Source organism: Leguminivora glycinivorella, chromosome 2, assembly GCF_023078275.1.
Source record: "Leguminivora glycinivorella isolate SPB_JAAS2020 chromosome 2, LegGlyc_1.1, whole genome shotgun sequence".
In the NCBI taxonomy this organism is placed as follows: Eukaryota; Metazoa; Arthropoda; class Insecta; order Lepidoptera; family Tortricidae; genus Leguminivora; species Leguminivora glycinivorella.
In genome coordinates, this window is record NC_062972.1 from 699389 (window position 1) to 717093 (window position 17705).

Below are 17705 nucleotides of genomic sequence, written 5' to 3' on the forward strand. Positions count from 1 at the left end.
ACACTAACATTAGTCTTTAAGAAAAAAAAAATGTTACTAATACAAATATGGGTACAATACCTGAAATAAATGATTCAATTCAATTCAATAAAAGCCGGCGAATTGCCGAACCCTAATAGTCATGCAAGATGCAATCAAAACACATCTGACATTTTGTTGAGATCGCCATGGACGTATCATAACCAGGCTCAATAACACATTAAAAAGTTTAAATCGGCCTAAGTCCATCAAATCGACACGCTGTCACTTAGGTAGGTAAGTCTTGTCTTCAGTTACCACGATAGTCACTCATGATTCTCATGAAATAAAACTATGGAATCGGATTATATCGCGTGTAATGAATTTACAATTCATCCCGACGATTCGAACACTTTTTTCGTTTTTTTAAGTAAGTATTATAAGCATTGATAACACATTATTTTTAATTTGTATGACAGCTACTTAAATTCAAGAAAACGTGGGTGACAACTAGTTAAATTCAAGAAAAATATTTAAGAGGTAATTAAAACGAAAGATTAAATTATTTTGACCTCGACGTCCGCGAAATGAAGCAACAGTCAGTAAAATTTTATGAGCATGTCACCATTCATCAATGGCGGATGATCTATTAGTACGTGCTGCGTTTACGTGTACTGCATAATATGCAGGTGCACAAGCCGTAACTAGACCCAATGAACTAAGCTGGCCTGAATGAACTAAGTAATGCATATGCTTGTTTGCCACCGACGTAGTATAAAAAAAAGTAAAGTCTGTTGCACAGAAAAGTGACCCCACCTTGACACAAACTTGAAGGCGCTCAGGGAATTATTGGTGACTTTACGGTATTCGATAATTATTCTAACATTTTTTAATATTTTAACTGGTTTTGATACGAAGTAATTTTGACTCTCGCATGACTTTCACTTCTCTTCGCGTGCACTAATCACGTAATAGTATTTACAATTTAATTTAATAAGGACTATAAAGTCAACTGCAAGTTATGAAAACTTCTGCAACTTAGCTACACATTCCAAAATAAATTAGCAATTTTAATTTACCAGAACGTATCCTAAACTTTAATCAGAGTTTTGAAATATAATACCAATATTACCTCTCCGAGCAACTTATTCGTAATGTCAGGCCTACATCACTCGCTCGCGGTCGCTTGTTAATTAAGTACCTACCCGCTAGCTAGCAGTTGCCTCGAGGTAACAAGCTAACAAGTAGTCGAGGGGCGCCACGCACCCGCCTGTGTAGTCGCATGGCAAATAATCACTATTCTTCTGAGTTTTACGTAGTAACTTATTAATATTAGTTAAATAAAGCGTAGGTATTTGTCATTTTGCAGACAAGTAACTTATTAATAATCTGTGGTAATGTTCATATTAGTCACCTCACCTTTTCCTTTGAGATTGGTATTATACTTTTAGAATCCGAATACGCTTCGAAAGCGCAAAATCGCAACAATATAACTCAGTCTCATCTACATATTTTATGACGAATGTTTTATTCAAATGAGATTTTATTTGTCTTTCTTGCCTACTAGAAAACAAAGTGTTGCGTTATGTGGGTGTGATCGCGGTATGCAGTGGTCATAGAGGCATACAATTGACCCACTGATATAGTGCGTACCTACTGTGTGACACTGTACATTCCCAGACCCAAATTGTACTTGCGTTAAAATAATCACTTAAGATTCGAGTATTTTACAATTTTGTTGGTAAAATGACACGTACGAGTAAGTATCTAAATATTTTTTTTATATCAACATATATTTTCATACTAAATAATGTAAACAATTTATTCAGACCATGTTTTAAATCCGCAACGTACACTTCGTTAGGTCAATACAAATTTAAATAAACGTGACGAAAATTAAATATCGTCAATAATTCAATCAATCAATAAATCTATATCATTTATTGCAAACCATGGTATTACATTAAACATGTTACAATACGAAGGAGGTCGCAGGGCACCCCGGTAGGGTATGGCAATATTGGCAATTAATTATACATTCATTATTTACATTTATAATTCATTTCTTCTAGCTCAAATTACCTTTTAAAACTATTAATTCGTTTTTGTTTTATTTATTTATATTTTTGTCTATAAAAATACGTACTAACCTATACATTGTTTGATGTATCTACGTATGTATATGTGCATCAATCAATATATAACTGTGTATGGGTTGTTATCACAGATGGGTATTTTTGCTTCAAGTGCGATAAGGTTATTTCCAGTCGATAATACAACAGAGATTTCCATAAAGGGTTTCTTGTAACTTTGTAACCTTTATGACCTCATTTATGACCCTTTAAGCATGGAACGCACAACTTGGAATAGGTATAAACATTTTTTTCCATTTTTTTATTTTGATTTTTTTAGGGAATTTTAGGTCAATTGTACTCAGAATCACGAGTACTTTCAATCTCACTGGGAGACAAAAAATGTCCCAGAATTTTCATACATTTTTGTTACTTTCCTTTTTTGTTACCTTACACAACATGTACGGAAAATGGTAACAAAATGAGAAAAAACGTATGGGACCATTTTTTTAACTACTAGCATTGAAAAAGCTAGTGATTCTGAGTAGAAATTGCATTTTTTTTTTCAAAAATATGACATTTCATAAAAGTGGCAAAAAAAAGAAATGCTCGTATATGAAACTCCCATAGTCTCGACTCTCGAGCAATTCTTAAGAAAGAGAGAATTACCATCAACATTCGCACACCTTACACAATGCCCATGGCGTAACGTATATGTGGTCAACAAAGAGGAGGTTACCATGGCGACCTCTTGCGTAACTGAGCTATGCGGAAGGCGATGGTGACACTTGTCAAATCTATAATGGCTATAAATGGCACGTGGTGTGAGGGGTTGTATGATTTGAATAGATAAATATTTATTTGCTTACAGATTAACACTTATTTATTGATCCAGTCCCAAACTCAACAAAACTTGAAGTATACGTTAGGTTGCCATAATTACTTTTAAATCCGGACTTAAAATGTTGTGATACGCGATTAAGTCCCGATTTAAAAGTGTAATAATCGTGAAAGTTTAAACTAGGTTCCCATAGATTAATTTTATGACACAAATTGACAGGTATAATAGCGCCTGCCGCAAAGTCATCTGTCATATAAATGTCACCCTAAGATACCTATCAGTCACAAAAGTGACAATTCTTGAATCAAAAACACCACTTTTGGTACTGATATAGTATCGCATTGACATTTTATAAGAATTTCACGAATACTTAGCACCTACTCGTAGACAAGAGAAAGATATACTTATGTACTTATTTTATATCCTTAACGACTGTTCAGAAGTACTGGCAGCCTAGCCAAATGGCAATCGTAAGACGCTAGACGCTGATCGAAACGCACTCTGGCTCTGTCGCGCCAATACAGAAGAGCGATAGAGAACGGTAATGATTCATCGTAAGTGCGTTTTCACATTATCCGATCCGATATCGGATGTAGGACCGATATCCCATACATTTAAGCCGCCATCTTTGATTTTTGCCTTCAAAATCCTGCCGACATCCGATATCGGATCGGATAATGTGAAAACCCACTAAGGCTATCGATGTACACGAATGTAACATGAAGTTTTTGCACTACACAATACTTATTTATGTTGCAAGAATGCTTTATTTCTCAGATCATTGTTATGAATTTAGGATCATTCAGTATAATAGACTAGCTGACCTGGATTTAATTGATAGACACCTCAAATTATATACATTGCATTTTTAATGTAACTTTCACTTATATAGCTTACACAATACTTTATTCATTAATTTAAAATATACTAATCTATTGATATTGACCTCTGCTCGGATCATATACTTTAATTCTTATTAATCTTAAAAAGAGTGGCAAAAATATCAGTAAGTACCTAATCTATTGATATTGACCAATTTTTTTTTTTTTTTTTTTTTTTTTTTTTTTTTTTTTTTAATCTTTATTGGGAAACAAACATTACAATTTTACGTTTTAATTGACATGACAAAACAGTTTCCACTAATGGAATAAAGCAGAATTGCTCAAAGGGTACTTAATTTTAAGTGACTATTACTAAGTATATTAACAATTATGTGGGGAAAAGAATGAAGAAACAAAAACATGAGCATCGAAGTAAAGCAAAGCAACAAGATAGATTTGATGTACTCGTATTTTATCTACAGATCTAACACTTAAAAATTGATAATTTAAAGAAATTAGATACTAATATTGGATTTTACCATAGAAACAAATTTACCAAGTTTTGTACTAAATAAATCAAAAGTTGAGTATTTGTTGTTATAAGTTGAACATGCTCTAACAAGATAGGAGTTCTTTACATACCTAGTACGACAGAATGGTATTGCGAATAGAGCATTGGTTCTAGTTCGGGTGCTGGTGCACCTGTACGAAATGTTATTGATAAGATATTGCGACTCAGTCAAATTATTTAATAATTTAAATAAAAATATCACATCTTTGTGTTCTCTACGCAGCTTGAGACTTACTATACTATCACTAACAAATGATTCGAACTTGTAGTGCATCCATTTAATGAATTTATTTTGAATTCTCTCAATATGATCAATATGTATATATATATATTTTTGTTACATAACAGGGTTGAGTGATATTAGCGAGGGCCTTTGCCTAACAGAGGTACACTAAACCAGATCCTACCAGAAACAGGTTAGATATTTTTTTAATAATATTACTGACATCTGGTTTCAAATTAGAAACAGAGAGAGACTGCCAAAAATTACTTTTTTACAACCAATATATTATTTATATTATATTATTATAGGACATTCTTCCACATATTGACTGAGTCTCACGGTAAACTCAAGAAGGCTTGTGTTGCAGGTACTCAGACAATCATATAATATAATATATGTAATATACACATACTCATATACATAGAAAACATCGATGACTCAGGAACAAAATATCTGTGCTCATCACACAAATAAATGCTCTTACCGCGATTCGAACACGGGACCGCGGCTTAGCAGGCATGGTCACTACGCGCTAGGCCAGACCGGTCGTCAAGTATCCATGACAAATTGATAAAATAGGTAAATTATTTTCTGAATTCAGTAGTGGCTCGTAAACTTAATTTATATAGGTACGAGTACTTACATTATTCTTATAATTTTAATGATTAACATCATGATGGCTATGGTATTTAATATAATCACTCATCAAAATTAACAACAATCAACATCCCGACCATTAAATATTACTGTGAATCATAAACAGTCTCCACTATTTATTCGACAGAAGGTTCGGAACAAGTTTGACAGCAATTGACAAGTTTTACACGGTTCCAGATTTAGGGTTCCGTACCCATAGGTTGACAATATACCTATTATGAATGTACGATGAACACTGAAAAAAATATTTTTGTTATTAAAGTAGGTATTTTACGGACAGGAGAACACGTTAGGTATATTACAAGTTATACAAAAATTGTGGGGACCCTAGGAATATGTATGGAACGCTCGGAGCGCAAGTTAGCCTCATACGTGGCCAGTTTTTATGTTAACATAAAACATTGTACGTAAATGTTAATGTTGAGCGTCGGCTTCACAGATGACATGATATATCAGTGTCTAGTGGTAATTGTACGGAACCCTCAGAGCGCGAATCAGTTTCACACGTGGTCTGTTTTTTGTTAACATAATAAATCGTAAGTAAATGTTAATGTTGTTCATCATCTTCAGATGATATGATATGTCAGGGTCTAGGGATAATTGTAATTATCGCTCCGAGGCCTGGTGTTTTCGTCTGACCTCTGCCTCATAGTGTATTTATTCAGTATGTTAACTTCAAATAGGTCATTTCTCAAAATTTTGCCACCCCCACCTGTCAGTACGTTTATGTTAGAACTTTTTTTTTAGTATACAATATCTTCATAAATAAATTATCAATACATATTAAAAGACAGTTTTTACATAGAGGCCTGATGGTTTGAAATCGATTTATTTTATATTAATGAAATAAATAATAATTGTAACTAAGTTTTGTCGTTCACCTTCCGTGTCCCAACGCGGAGTACTCATGTTTCGAGTTGTTAAAAGTACACAAATTATTAACTTTACTTACCTTTATTGCTGTGTTTTATTTGCATATATCCTTAACTTTTTAAACTAGACTATCTGATAATAATATTACACTTATGTTCCAAGTTATTTGGCTTTAAAGTTTGTCCACGGCCGTTTTTGTCGTTGACCTGTCGAGACAAACTCGCAAGCACTGTGCGATCCCTACTCCACCTCTGCCGCCCCACCCCACATGAATCGAAGCCGCCAGTATCGGCCATCACCTGCAAGCAACGGCACGTGCTCACTACGCCTTGATTAGAAAATAGAAAATTTTAATTACCTCGAACGGGAGTTTGTAACGGGTAAGTAGTCGTTATTCTGTCAATCATAATTTGGTTATTGTTTGAGATACTGCATTAACTGTAACATATGTTTCGTATTTTGTTTGGCTTTAAAGTTTGTCCACGGCCGTTCTTGTCGTTGACCTGTCGAGACAAACTCGCAAGCACTGTGCGATCCCTACTCCACCTCTGCCGCCCCACCTCGCATGAATCGAAGCCGCCAGTATCGGCCATCACCTGCAAGCAACGGAACGTGCTCACTACGCCTTGATTAGAAAATAGAAAATTTTAATTACCTCGAACGGGAGTTTGTAACGGGTAAGTAGTCGTTATTCTGTCAATCATAATTTGGTTATTGTTTGAGATACTGCATTAACTGTAACATATGTTTCGTATTTTGTTGCTTAATTTTTAGGCACCTAAATATTTAGTTCGTTCGGCAAATACTTTTTGAGTTTTGGCGAAATAACTGGCATTTTGTCGGTCACCTGTGCATCGTTCACCTGGCTGAAATAGGCAAGTGAACGACATTTTGGGACAGGGTGACGACAATAATGATAAATTTACCAATCGTAATAATACTTTTTTACACCTTCAATATTTGTTTTGTGCGTTAAATGAGAAAAGTATTACTGTTATATCGGTTTAGGCTGCATTTCTCAAAGGATTGTTGCTTTTTTGCGGTGTGTGTCCTTCACCTGTGCGATAAAGCCAGGTGAACGACTCAGTGACAGGAAACCGACACGTCGATCACTTGTTATAAGCCAGATGAACCATTACGAGGGGCGATCAATCGGATCAATAAGTAATGATAATGAGTACATAATCTAGAATATGATAGTATCCTTATATTTTTATAATTAAAAGTAACTCTTCTGTGATTTATTTACATATTTTAATTTTTTCATTTGTTTTTTGCCCCCTTTAAAAAATAAAATCTTAATTATAGTCTAAATACCATGTCAGTAATATGTATGCCTTTAAGATTTGAGGAGTTCCCTTTTCTTCAGAATCCCATCAGAACTGGGTTCTGATAAAAATGGGACCAATCTGTATATTATAAATATAAAATATTTATATATACATTCAATAAAAAAAAATATTCAAAATCGGTCCAGTAACGACGGAGATATCGAGTAACAAACATAAAAAAAAATACTGACGAATTGAGAACCCCCTTCCTTGAGATTTGGGCGGCGGTTAAAAACAGGGCAGGTGAATGACGTCCATATCAGGTGAATGACCACCAAACTACAGGTGATCGACTACGGACGCAGGTTAGCGACGCTTGTCGTTAACTTGTCAAATGTGTCATACAAATTTGTACTAATTTGACGTTAACCTGCTGCTGTTGTCGATAACCTGTGTATATTTATCCTTCACCTGATCATGATGTCGTTGATCTGAATTTTAATCGATTATAACTTCTAAAATAATTAATTGATATCGGTGCTTTTGACATTTTCGAAATGTTTAGACGCATTCAAACGATCCCTACAAAAAAAAAAATTAAAAATGCGACATTAAAAAAAAAACAAATCTTTCACCTGTCGGTGCCAAAATTTTGAGAAATGGCCTAAAACGCATTTTAAATTTAACATGCATTAGGTAACATGCTACGACGATTTAAGCAAATTATTTCATTCAGGTCTTTAGTTCTTTCAATGTTAAAGATAACACGTACCTATTCAATCAAAAAATGTCGTTGCATAATGTTAGATCAAATCCATAATCTAATTCACAACCATTAAGATCAGAATACGATTGTGCCTAAATCAAGGAAAGGAACGTAAAATAGTGTAAGTAAAATATATACAGGGTGCCCGGTAATTAATAGACAACCTTTTAACCACCAAGAGGGCACCTTATACTGGTCCAGAAAATCGACTTTAAGGTTTAGTAAAAGGTTTTCGAGATTTTCACACTTTTTAAAATTTTAGGTAGTATTAAAATTTTAAAAAGTGGTTAAAAGGTTGTCCATTAATTACCGGGCACCCGGTATATAGATGACGTTGAGTGATGGTCAGGGTTTTTATTCGTATAATGAGATTTTATTCGTATATTTTGTGTAGGTAATTGGAAGAAGCCTTTTTTATTAGTTCATAAAAATCGAGACAGAATTAGATAAACAAGCGTTCTATTTAGAGTCTCAGTACTGACAATATTTCAACTGCGTTTGTAAAGCGATCATTCAGTGTGTGGCCACCGTATTAAGCAGAGGGTCAATACGACAATCAGTTTAATTATAACATCAGAACGGTATTGATTAATGACGAATGGTTCACGGGCTATGATTTCGATCGTGATTGGACGAGGATCACGAGCAGTAAAACTGTAACATGGTCAAATATATTTTGACCTAATTGTTGTTGGTAGGTAGTAATCAAGTACCTACTACGATCGTAGTAATGATTTTGGACCGATAAACGGGTGCAGGCGGCAAGCAGTTGTCATAGTTTTATTTGGGTTGCAGTCTGTCTATAATGCGCCTTAATGATATAGAGGCAGAAGACCACACAGATCACCTGATCCTGAAAGCCATGATCAATGATGTCAAATATCTATAACAATCATCTACTTATTTATAGCGTATTGTTTGACATTTTTAACCCCCGACGCAAGAACGACGGGGTGTTGTAAGTTTGATGTGTTTGTCTGTTTTTCTGTCTGTCTGTCTGTCTGTCTGTCTGTCTGTCTGTCCGTCTGTCCGTCTGTCTGTCTGTCTGTCTGTCTGTGTGTGTATTTGTCTGTGGCATCGTAGCTCCTGAACGGATAAACCGATTACGATTTCGTTTTTTTGTTTAAAAGCTGAGTTAGTCGGGAGTCGGGAGTGTTCTTAGCCATTTCATGAAATTCAGTCCATTAAATCCGTTTTCATAGTTTTATTTCATGAGTAACTATTAATCGGTATTTGAAGACAATATTTTGTATAAAAATGAATCGAATTTTTTTATGCGTCTAAAGCATTAGAAATCTCTGTTACATTATAAGGGTCGCGGTGACGCATTTGTCTTACTAATGGTGAGCTCTCGCGTAGTGATGTCTGCTGGTGTAAAAATATTCTCAGTATAAAATATTCGTCATCCGAGCGATAAAGACTTGTAGAGAATGACACCTGGCATTAAGTCCGCCTTTTATACTTTTGTGTATTGTGCAATAAAGCTTAAATAAATAAATAAAAACCGAAATAAATTACACATATGAAAGAAAAAGTGACCAAGGCCTCCAAGGCAAGTACATACAAGGTACCCTGCAATCGCGGCAGATGCCTATTTCCGCTCGGCCAACCAGGTCACAGCTGCTGAGGTCGAAATTATCTCTCATATGAGTAATCTATACAAAGATTCTTAGCGCCCTCTGACTTAAATAAATAAAGAAAAGAAACGTCATAGACCGATGGTCGATTGGAGGAATTGGTAACGCATTGGACCGGCAATCCAAAGATGTGGGTTCGAGTCTCATGTTGGCTAGAGTCCATCACTGTTGATTTTTTCATTGCGATTGATATTAGGTATCTGTATTTTATAATTTGAGAAAAAGATAAGTTACCAGCTGTAAGATGTATGATTATCAACGGTAACGGATCAGACTAAATAGTAAATATATGCCTCTAAAGTCTCAGTGTTGAAGCGCTGGTGGCCCAGTGGTACCTAAGAGCGTGCTTTCAATCCGGAGGTCGCGGGTTCGAACCCCGGTACAACGATATGTTTCTCGGAACTTATGTGCAGTCACTTTTCGGTGAAGGATAACATCGTGAGGAAAACTAGTGCCTTTGCCAAATCTTGGGATTAGTTGTCAAAGTGGACCCCACGCTCCCATGAGCCGCGGCGAATGCCGGGATAACGCAAGATGATGATGAAAGTCTGAGTGTTATATTTTAGAGCAGCGGTTCTCAAACTTATTTTCTCATGGAACCCTTTTGGAAAGCAAAATATCTGACGGAACCCTTAAATTAAATAAATTAAAAAAAAATAGTTTATAGCAATCTTTATTTTAATAAGTCTTAATCATAGTAAAATCTAATCACTAGATTCTAATGTGAGGTATTACATGGAACTGTTATTGTTTTTACAATTGGTGAATCTTTGGTTTTATGGAAGAGAGTTGAAGTCGCATATCAGTCAACCAAAATTCACACGGAGCCCCCAGAGAGGTTTTGCGGAACCCTAGGGCTCCGCGGAGCACACTTTGAGTATGACTGTTTTAGAGCATGTTCCTAATGGTCACATTGACAACGACATCGGTTTCGATGGCTATTGAACAACAATAATAGCTAATCAATGTCATATGGCATCAATTCTTCCTCTTTGTAACAACAAGGAATAAATTGAAATATTGTCGACATAAAAAACAAATAAAAGCCTTTTATATTCTACTTTCTTGTATCCGTTATTCCATATCGATGTTGTCGATAATCCTGTCAACACGAATGCTTTGGGAATTAAGTTGAAAACAGGAATATTTTGTTTACAAGGAATATTTCAGGGAACGAAAATATTCCTCAGCACTTAAATACTGAAAGTTACTTAACAGTGAGTAATGATGAATACTTAATTGTGCCCGTTTTAGCTGCAGAGAAAGAAAATGTTCATTAGAGAAATCTTTATACTTTTGTACTTTGATACAAGATTTTTAAGTGAGAAAAAATGAAATATAGAAGTCAAAAGTACCTGGCATTAAGTCCGCCATTGTACTTTTTTTGTATTGTACAATAAAGTTTAATTAAATAAATAAGTACCTGCAAAGTTAAAACTATTCGTTTTGTAGTCATATGTAGGTATGAAACACATTCCATAATAATTATGTATAGGTAGTTTTTGTTAAATAACAGTACCTATCTTAAACTACCATTATTATCCATACTTCCATACTAATACTATACTTACTATACTAATTTTATAAATGGGAAACTGTGTGTGTCTGTTTGTTTGTCCGTCTTTCACGGCAAAACGGAGTGACGAATTGACGTGATTTTTTAAGTGGAGATAGTTGAAGGTATGGAGAGTGACATAGGCTACTTTTTGTCTCTTTCTAACCCCCCGCTTCCCTAAAATGGGGGGTGAAAGTTTGTATGGAGCGTTCCACCTTTTTCGAATTTAACGCGAGTAGTAATTAAATAAATATAAATAAATAATAAATAATTATTATAGGAAATTCTTACACAGATTGACTGAGGCCCACGGTAAGCTCAAGAAGGCTTGTGTTGTGGGTACTCAGACAACGATATATATAATATATAAATACTTATATACATAGAAAATATCCATGACTCAGGAACAAATATCTGTGCTCATCACACTAATAAATGCCCTTACCGGGATTCGAACCCGGGACCGCGGCGCAGCAGGCAGGGTCACTACCGACTGCGCCAGACCGGTCGTCAAATAATTATGTACTATGAAGTTAACATGGGTCCTGTCCAGTCTATAGACGTGGTCGTGGCAAAACCTATTAAAGAGAATTTCTTGTAGAACCCAGCCGGCCTAGCCAAAGCGGCAATTGTTGACGCTACGCGGCGATTGAAACGCTACTACAGTACTACAACACTACAGGGTAAGTAACTGATGGTAGTCTATATCTCTCGCTCTTCCGAATTAGCGCGGCAGAGACAGGCTATGTTTCGATCGGCGTCGAGCGTCAACGATTGTCATTTCAGGGGGCGTAGCCGAATGGCATTTCTGCGGCGTTTTCTTCTTCTTCTTCTTCTAGGTTAGGGGCTTTGTAAGGCTTCAGGGCGCCTTATGTATCACTGCGACCATTTCTGATCTATTGTGATCGCCACCTACTACAACTCTCGATCAAGTCCTACAAATTCAAAGATTTGTAGTATCTTTTTGAGATCGAGATACCTCACATCCTCTGGGTGAATTTGGTAGCTGCCCAGAATCATGTTACGTGTGCGCATTAGAGAGGGGCACTCTGCCAGGATGTGCAGGGGCGTTTCATCAGACTCTAGACAGAATCTGCACCGCCCGTTTCTGCGGCGTTTAGCGTCGTCCAAATGTAGTCTGGCTCTATCGCGCCAATACGAAAGAGCGATAGAGATAGATAACTACGAAAGAGATATTATAGTGAGCATTTCGTGAGCGTTTTTGCATTCGGCTACGCACACAGCTAGGTCGGTAGAAGAGTGTTAGGGAGACCTTGCTACGATACGCAAGCGATTGTGACGTTGGCTAGGTATAGGTCGTCCTCAATTCAGTGTTGGAATCTTTTGAAGTCACTAACGAGTCTCTTTCAGCTTTCAGGCGACCGCGAAGAGAAAAGCGTCCACGGTCTGCTGAGTTTGCCTGTGGTTTCTAAATTTATTTCATTCTTTATCTTTCTACGAAAAACTACATATTTATAACTTATTTTCTACTTTTAACTATAAAACTCCCGTGAGACTCAAACATATTTAAAAAAAAACACGTACACAGTATGCGTCGCGCTCTCGACATGTAAAGGCGGGGTCGCTACTCTTGAGAAAGATTTTCGGAAATGGATCGAAACATGTCGAACGTTGTACACGTGAGTAAACCGCTTAAAATATTTTTTTTTCTACTTACCTATATTTCTAAAACACTTCATATGTTAATTAATAAACCTAATGCGGTGACAGTTGAGATCGTGGACAGAGTGGCTAAGCGCATCTTCTATTCAGAGTTACAAAGTGTCAAGCGGAAACAGGGCGGCCAACTTCTGCGCTACAAAGATGCTGAAATCGCTAAAAAAAAAAAATTGGCAGTCGTAATATATGGAACAGTTCGAAAACGCGGCGCTTTTTCGCTACATACGGGGATTTCACGCAGCGGTGTTCGGGTTCTTGGTAGCCATTATATTATAAAAAAAATATTTAGTTGTATCAAAAAATTATAAACTAATAAGTTTATAACCGTGTAATTTAACCTAAATCTAAATAACCTAAATTAAAACTAAAATAAAAATTCCCCCTTCGGCAATGTTCCGTAGATGCTGGCAACATTACCTCGCTGAATCGCAACGCTTATGCGCTGAGCTAACTAGTAGTTGTCAATTTTTTTTTTTTTTTTTTTTTTTTTTATTATTATAATGGGCTTACTCATGACCACAGACTAGCCAAAGGCAAAGACGTGGCCTTCCCAGAAGATGCCTGTTCACTCTTGATTTGAAGGTTGCCGGGTTATATGAGCTCGAAATATAGATGCTTGGCAGTGCGCATAAGAAAAGAAGAAGCAAAGCGCTTCGTGCGGATTCGTGGAATATCCACCAAGTAAGGATGGAGACCGGCCGTGCGTCTAAGAGTCCGATGGTAGAATGGGGACGGTGGAATAAGTTCGTGTAGCTCTTGAGCACACTCCCCGAAGTGCAACCTGTAAAACACCGACAGACTAGCGACTTTCCGCCGATGGGCCAAAGACTGTAGTTTACTTCTAAAACTAGGCAATTTAAATACGCTACACGCTACCTTCCTTAACTTTATACATATACCGTCGTAACACATCATAGAATGTGTCCCCAAACCGACAATAATCCTACACGATACACTATCAACTGAATACTAACCATTCATCAATAACCGCCCCCTTAAGGTCCACAATCGCGTGTCCACTCTCGCTTGCTACTAACAATTCTGCAGGCGTCGTGGGATAACGGACAAGCGATTTTGATCCGTCGAGTAGTGATGTATGGGCTTTGGGATTTGGGATGTGGAATTGGATTTGTGTTTAGACGAGTTTGAAAGGGTCAGAGGTTAGACAGTAAAGAAAAATGGGAGAAACGTGAATATTCGGAATAAACAGAAAACTGTTCTGTATGTGTGTCTTAAAAAAGAAAAGGTACCTACCACCTAATTATTTAAAGCAGATAAAAAACCACTTAACATTGGAGAAGCAAAGAAACGTGGAAAAATTATCAACATCAACATTATTGCGCTACCGATACCTTTAGCAATTCGACATAGAACTTGCCTAAGTTTCCTACATTTTTATGAACCTTAAGTGCGTTTTACACTATCAGATCCGATATCGGATGTGACCGATATTTCATATATTTAAGCCGCCATCTTTGATTTTTGCCTTTGTAACCCTTCCTAGATCAAATATCGGATTGGATAATGTGAAAACGCACTAACACGTAAAATTACATCAAGAAATAAATATGTAATAAACAGTAACTACTAAGAAAAGTATTTTGACGAAATTCACGAATAAATCAGGCCTAGAATAAAAACCCAGCCTTAACCACCAAGATAAAATCCCAATACTCGCCAAAAGTGCTCCAGCAAAAACACATACTCCCATCTTGGGAAGCTCGCAAACAAAACTCATTCTTACTTCCAAAAAATTCAGTCCAAATTCAAATTAAGAAATAACATTTCGGATGATAAACAGTCAAAAGGACCTAAGTAAAAATATGTGGATTTAATTTGAATCGTATAACGAGGGCATATATTTGTATTCTGATTGCCAAGTGGAAATAAATGTAAAGGCTTTCCAAGACCCAGATAAAGGATTACAAGTGTAAATTGTTGTCCTTTTCCGATCGTGTCGATAAACCGGATATCCCTGGCTTTGGCGCATTCGATCTATTCAATGTTTGAAAGTTTTTCAAATTACGGAAATTGGTACAATATAGGCTAGTTTCCTATATACTTATACACACGAAATAAAGCACCACATAATTAGAAGAAAAATATGGACAGTAGTTATATATAAACATAATTTCTATTTAATAGTCAAAGAGAAAGATATAAAGTAAATGAATTGACCGTGACGTCACTCCTCAATATTTTATAGTAATTCCATATTAACAAATAGTTTTGACAGTTCATAAAAAGAAGCTGATTTGACTAGTAGGAAACCAGCCTATTGCAGGCCTTCCTGCCTCGCACTGTTAAGTTGTAGAATGTAGTGTCCGAGGTGTTTCCAAATCCATACAGCCTACAAAACTTCTAGACAACTCCCTCCCATATTAAAAACCGGCAACGCACTCACAACTCTTGGGTTGTGTCGGGCGGCGGTAGTCGCTCACCGTCAGTTTTTATCTCGTTATCATCTTGTTTATGGGAGATAATTCATTGGAACTTCAAATTCTTTCTACTTCCTATCGTTTATTTTATTGATGTAATGTTTTTATTCTATGGGAAGAAAGCTTTTTTGGTGTGATGGCGAGATGTCCACAGTTAGTGCATATTTTTATCATCGAATTTTTACGGAAACCTACAAAACGTGTTAAATGTTAAAAAAAGCTGAGGTTTTCTGAAGCCACAATAAGGCAATCATTTTTCGAACATGTAAGTTCAATGGTAAAGCATTAAGAACAACTGAACATCGGAAGGTGCCTTCTGAATGAAATACATATTCTGTGCCAAAAGTCTTGAGTAACCATAAAGCAGTTAGGGTATCTCGATCTCGGGCCATGCTGCCCGGTCGATGCCGCCACGCACGCGCTTGCAACTTCCGCCGGAAATCACATCGTTCCACTTTCAAATTTTTGATACAATGTTGCTTTTGGACGCTGATAAGCAAATTTTGGTATCGATGTTGCAGGTTCAGAAAATGAGTTTGGGAGATACGAGTATGAATACGTACACTAGTGCAATTGCCCTGGTGCCGTAGCCGAACGCCATTTCTCCGACGCGAAATGAAAACGAAATGCCGCAAAAGGTAGTCTGGCTCTGTCGCGCCAATATGCACGAGCGATAGAGATACATATATAAATAAATAATAAATAAATAAATATTGGAGACACCTTACACAGATCGACTTAGCCCCAAACTAAGCAAAGCTTGTACTATGGGTGCTAAGCGACGATATACATACTTATTTAAATAGATAAATACATACTTATAACATAGAAAACATCCATGACTTAGGAACAAATAAATGCCCTTACCGGGATTCGAACCCAGGACCGCGGCTCAGCAGGCAGGGTCACTACCGACTGAGCCAGACCAGTCGTCAAAAATATCTAAATATTTGCAGGACGAGATATATCATATACGAGCGTTTCGTTTCGTGAGCGTTTGTGCCATTTGGCTACGCACCCTGGCATGGATACCAAGTTAGTTTGAGCTATAATAACGAAACACTGTCTTTCCATCACTTTTCCTGTGAATAGGTAATTTTCGTTCGCTTCCGTGCATAGGATTGACATATTGTCTACGCACACTCTAACGACACATTTTTGACAACCATTCAGTGTTTTGAGTACTTTTTATGTCGTCGTAATTCGTAAAATAATTTGAAATAATTCGATTCCAATTTAACAGAGTTCAGGGGCAGCTTTTGGGGGTGGCGCACGAGGCAACAGAGCCGGGGCCTTCGTCCTTGCTGAGGTCTCGCAGATGCCATGCCTCGAACAAAGCCCTAGCACGGTGGCCTCTCAAAGCTTTATCATCATCATGGTCATTATTTGTTTATTTGTGTAAAAAAGTACATAAGCATTACAGTTCATGACAATGAAAAAAACCAAGTCGCTTATATACTAAAATTACTATTAAAAATACGCATATGCAGAAAATAAATATTACAGTCGTCATAGGGATAAAAATGTTAAAGAAAACAAATGTCAGAAATTACTAAACTAAACAATACAAATTCCATTAAATTGAAAAAAAACTATACACAAATATTATTCAAATAAATTAAGAGTTTATGAACAAAACCACCAACACTGTCTGCAGTTATATCAGCTCTTTATCGCCCACTGCTGAGCATAGGCCTCTCTTCTAGTACGCCACTTCGCCAAAGATTTATCGCCCGGGACCTAAGCCATTTTGGCAAAATTAATAATAACTTAATAAATACATTTTCAACTGGTTTTAACACAATTTAGACAATCCCAGAGGGAAGCAGGGGGCTACTATGTCGGAATTTGTATCCCGATGATTCGATACATAGCAAGTCTCAAGCGGCGAGCCTAACCAAATCGGAAAAAATCTTAAATCCGCGATATATTCTATGGGATCTTGAAAAAAAACCGGTGTCGCCGCTCGGCGCTGGCTGGTGTAGTTTTTTGGTGGTGTTAGAAAATGAAATATTTATTTATCGTCTCTTACCGCGATCGAACTTATATCCGTCGACTCTATTGTCGAGCCTACTTTACGACTTCTACGACACCCACGGGAGGAAAGGCGACATGCCTAACTCGTCATCACATGAAGCTCTTAACAAAATGAGATTAGAACTATAACAAATAGTTAAATCTGAACGGCTCCAGATTTGTTTGCACAAAACCGCAGTCAATCGAGCGGCCAATTGCCAAATGAAGCGAACACTAACGCCATTTGCGTTCCGTTTGTCAAAGGATTTACTGTATTTTGGTTTTAATGTATATTATTCGGTAGGTACACGGCTGGTGCTGCCCTC